Below are 5,607 nucleotides of genomic sequence, written 5' to 3' on the forward strand. Positions count from 1 at the left end.
CTTAATAACCCTCGGTATGAAAACATTCTGCTCATTTCCTTGTAGATACAAGAGGGTCTGCAGAAGGCACCTGACCCGAAACATCACTTATCCATGGTCTCCAGAGATGCTGCCTGACCCGCTGAGTCAGGCAGCATCCTGACAATCAAGATCCTGCTGTGATTCTTAATAACCAACTTCACTGTCCATGGTACCACCTATTTTAGTGTGATCAGCAAACTTGCTAATCGGGTCTGTTTGCATGTTGTATCTCTAAACTAAACTAAAAATATTCATATCTCAAAACACACAAATCAGGAATTGGAACAGTTTTTCCTGCTTGATAAGGTGAACATCATCTAAGCCTCTTACACCATAATAATGCAGAAATGTTGTTCCTTTACATTTTGCTTTTTAGTTTGAGATTTTAAGTAATTCATAGGGAACCAGGGAAAAGGAAAACTTCAATTGAAAATGTCATCTTTCCTGCACCTGGGAGACAGACTCCATGAGGATCTCTGATCCTCTCCCCTCTACTATCCTTGACCTGGCACTTTCCTCTTCCTCTAATACTAGTCTAGTTCTTTCACCTTCCTTATTTCCTGGCCTGACTCTCCCTCTCCTTCATCCCTGTCAGAGCTCCTTTGCCCCCCCCTCCTCCATCACTGGCCTAACTCTTTCTGGGCGCCTTCATTCCCCCCCCCCCCCCCCCCCCTCCCTCCCCCTCCACAACTGGCCTGGGCTCTTTCCACTACTCCACCTTCAACCTGTACTTCACTGTAACATCGATGACTATACTTTTGACATTTTGTATTATACACCATGAATTTGAGAGCATTCGCAGCATCTCCACACATGTGGAATATAACACGGGTGATAACAGAGTTCGTGTGCCTAATTATGTCCTCTTCCATATCCTCCACTGTTCATCTCTTGGAGTCATATAGTCAATCATGCAGCATAAACACAGGCCCTTTGGCCCACGTTGTCCATGTCGACCAAGATGCCCCATCCACGCTAGTCTCACCTCCGTGTTTGGCCCATATCCTTCTAAGCCTTTCCTATCCATCAGCCTGTCCAAATGTCTTTTAAATGTTGTTATAATATCTGCCTCAACGACCTCCTCTGGCAGCTCGTTCCATATATCATCCCCCTCCCGTTCCTCGGGCTGCTTTGAAATCTTTCCCCTCTCATTTTAAACTTATGTCCTCTGGTTCTTAATTCCCCTCCTTTGGGTAAAAGACTCTGCATTCTTCTCTATCTCAGTGATTGTAGGTCATTCCAATTGATCTATTATCAAGGTATTTATACATTATTCTCCCTGAAAAAAATAACTCCAGCATATTTATTTATATAATCAAAAGTTATAATGAAATTTTTAATGGGAAAGTAAACTTTACTATTGTTAAAATAATCTTTTGCCTGTTAAGAATTACTTTTATATTTGTGGATTGTGTTTATTCCAAAGTATTTGAAAGTATGAATACGTAGGAATATTGAAAACAATATTTTAAAAATATTTATAAAATTCACTGACTCTTTTCTCTGATGCATTTGTGCTCCACATGTTGTTTGAAGCACATCACCAATTGCACCTTTTGCATTCTGTTTGTGACTTATGAGTATCTGTCCGTTTGAAGACTCTACTTACCAGCGATTCCCTGGAATAGTGGGTGTTTTTGCTTTGCTGCTGATTACAGGATTCAGGCCCATATGTTAAGATATTTCCCGTTTCCACAAAACCTACTGAGTGGTGGTCTGCTGCATTGACATGTGGACTTCAGTGTGTTTGTCATCAAAAAAAGTACAAGCAAACTATGACAAATTAGAAATGATGCTACAAGTCAAAGAACGGGATTTGCACAAAACAAGTTTTGGAGCAATGAAGCATTTTATATGTTCAATGAAGATAAAAATGCAATGCAACTATATAAAGCATAAAATGCATTAAGAAAACACAATGTAGTTGTGGGAACAACATCTGACATGGAGGCCGAATCATGTGTTGTTTCAGTAGAGGGCGCTGTAGGCTGTGGATTCCAATGGCGTTTGGGATTTCACACAGCATCAATTTGGTTCCCATGGTGTTTTAACGGTATCGGCGTTCTCTATATGTTACGGCCGTAGCAGGTGTCTGCAGGGGGAGGTGGGGGTTTGCATTGGGGTTCTTCAGGTAAAGTTGGCTTTTGGTTGCAATTCTTGCAGCTGCAACAAAATATACAATCAATCAAATATATATTTCTCATTAACACAGTCATAGACCTATGCCGCACAGAAATATGCCCTTCAGCCCAACTCCCTCATGCTAACCAACATGTCAAACTGAGCTAGCCCAGTTTCCCCTATCCCTCTGAATCTTTTCTATCCACTTATCTGTCCAAATGTTTTTAAACATTGTAACTATATCAACCTCTACAACTCATTCTGGTAGCTCGTTCTCTTATTGAACTGTAACATGATGTCCAAATTTCTATAGTCAATGCCCCTAACCAATAAAGGGAAGTGTGCCAAACTCCTTCTTCATCCCCACCCCCCCCCCCTTTCTATCTGTGTTGCCACTTTCAGGGAACTATGTACCTGTAACTCTAAGCCCCTGCATTCTACAATACTCTCCAGGGTCCTACCATTTACTGTGTACATCATGCCCAGGTTTAACTTGCAATAGGCACTTGTCAAAGTTAAATTCCATCTGCAATTCCTTGGCTCACTCCTCCAATTCATCCAACTCCTGTTGTCATCTTAGATAACTGTCTTCATTATCCACAATATTGATGTAATCCACAAACTTACTATTCAGGAGTTCCTTTTCTTGCCCTCCTGATTTCCTTCTTCAGTATAGTCCTACATCTCTTATACTCCTCAAGGGATTCACTTGATCCCAGATGCCTATACCTGAAATATGCCTCCATTTTCCTTTCCAGTGCCTCAATATCCTACGTCAACCAAGGGTCCTTCATACGTACATTGGAAGAAAGCCATAAAAATATTTAACTGTGTAAATATAGGTGTTCCCTATCATTTCACCTGAAGTCGATCCGTCAAACCAACGCAAAATGAATGAAAACATGACAAAGAATTGTCTTGGAACTATTTATCAAATCAATAAAAGATCCCATTATGCATTTAAAGGAAACTTCCATCAATTATATCTGAGCCATGAGAACATGAACTGTTAGGAAAATTCTGGTTTTAATCTAAATCACATATCACCACTTATTTTGTTATCCTTTCACTATTGTCAATATGCCATTGAGCACAACTTTGGAACATTGGAAATCATTCAGACTGCCGTGTTTGTGGTATCTCAACATAAATGTGAGGTTCATACCCACTTCCAGCTTTTTCTCCCAAACTCTGCAAATGAGTCCTCTTTAAATATAGTTTCTATTGTTATTGGAAGTTGCTCTTTCACATTATGTATAATGATGTATCACAAATCTGAATAACCCTCGATATGAAAACATTCTGCTCATTTCCTTGTAGAGACAAGAAGGTCTGCAGAAGGCTCCTGACCCGAAACATCACTTATCCATGTTCTCCAGAGATGCTGCCTGACCCGCTGAGTCAGGCAGCATCCTGACAATCAAGATCCTGCTGTGATTCTTAATAACCAACTTCACTGTCCATGGTACCACCTATTTTAGTGTGATCAGCAAACTTGCTAATCGGGTCTGTTTGCATGTTGTATCTCTAAACTAAACTAAAAATATTCATATCTCAAAACACACAAATCAGGAATTGGAACAGTTTTTCCTGCTTGATAAGGTGAACATCATCTAAGCCTCTTACACCATAATAATGCAGAAATGTTGTTCCTTTAAATTTTGCGTTTTAGTTTGAGATTTTAAGTAATTCATAGGGAACCAGGGAAAAGGAAAACTTCAATTGAAAATGCCATCTTTCCTGCACCTGGGAGACAGACCCCATGAGGATCTCCGATCCTCTCCCCTCTACTATCCTTGACCTGGCACTTTCCTCTTCCTCTAATACTAGTCTAGTTCTTTCACCTTCCTTATTTCCTGGCCTGACTCTCCCTCTCCTTCATCTCTGTCAGAGCTCCGTTGCCCCCTCCTCCATCACTGGCCAAACTCTTTCTGGCCTCCTTCATTCCCCCCCCCCCCCCTCCCACTCCACAACTGGCCTTGCTCTTTCCACTACTCCACCTTCAACCTGTACTTCACTGTAACATCGATGACTATACTTTTGACATTTTGTATTATACACCATGAATTTGAGAGCATTCGCAGCATCTCCACACATGTGGAATATAACACGGGTGATAACAGAGTTCGTGTGCCTAATTATGTCCTCTTCCATATATTCTCCACTGTTCATCTCTTAGTCATATAGTCAATCATGCAGCATAAACACAGGCCCTTTGGCCCACGTTGTCCATGTCGACCAAGATGCCCCATCCACACTAGTCTCACCTCCGTGTTTGGCCCATATCCTTCTAAGCCTTTCCTATCCATCAGCCTGTCCAAATGTCTTTTAAATGTTGTTATAATATCTGCCTCAACGACCTCCTCTGGCAGCTCGTTCCATATATCACCCCCCACCCGTTCCTCGGGCTGCTTTGAAATCTTTCCCCTCTCATTTTAAACGTATGCCCTCTGGTTCTTAATTCCCCTCCTTTGGGTAAAAGACTCTGCATTCTTCTCTATCTCAGTGATTGTAGGTCATTCCAATTGATCTATAATTAAGGTATTTATACATTATTCTCCCTGAAAAATAACTCCAGCATATTTATTTTTATAATTAAAAGTTATAATGAAATTTTTTAATGGGATAGTAAACTTTACCATTGCTAAAATAATCTTTTGCCCGTTAAGAATTACTTTTATATTTGTGGATTGTGATCATTCCAAAGTATTTGAAAATATGAATACGTTGGAATAATGAAAACAATATTTAAAAAATATTTATAAAGTTCAGGGCTCTTTTCTCTGATGCATTTGTGCTTTGCATGTTGTTTGAAGCACTTATCAAAAATTGCACCTTTTGCATTCTGTTTGTGACATGAGTATCTGTCTGCTTGAAGACTCTACTTACCAGCGATTCCCTGGAATAGTGGGTGTTTTTGGTTTGCTGCTGATTACAGGATTCAGGCCCATATGTTAAGATATTTCTGCAACTCCCGTTTCCACAAAACCTACTGAGTGGTGGTCTGCTGCATTGACATATGGCCTTCAGTTTGTTTGTCATCAAAAAAAGTACAAGCAAACTATGACAAATTAGAAATGATGCTACAAGTCTAATAATGGGCTAAGTGTTCGGCTGGCAACCGGAAGGTAGCCGGATCGAATCCCGCTTGGAGTGCATACTGTCGTTGTGTCCTTGGGCAAGACACTTCACCCACCTTTGCCTGTGTGTGAATGTGTGTGAATGTGTGTGAGTGATTGGTGGTGGTCGGAGGGGCCGTAGGCGCAGATTGGCAGCCACGCTTCCGTCAGTCTGCCCCAGGGCAGCTGTGGCTACAGAAGTAGCTTACCACCACCGAGTGTGACTGAGGAGTGAATGAATAATGCGATGTAAAGCGCCTTGAATATTAGAAAGGCGCTATATAAATCCCATCCATTATTATTATTATTGTCAAAGAACGGGATTTGCATAAAACAAGTTTTGAAG

Source organism: Amblyraja radiata, chromosome 1, assembly GCF_010909765.2.
Source record: "Amblyraja radiata isolate CabotCenter1 chromosome 1, sAmbRad1.1.pri, whole genome shotgun sequence".
NCBI lineage: Eukaryota > Metazoa > Chordata > Chondrichthyes > Rajiformes > Rajidae > Amblyraja > Amblyraja radiata.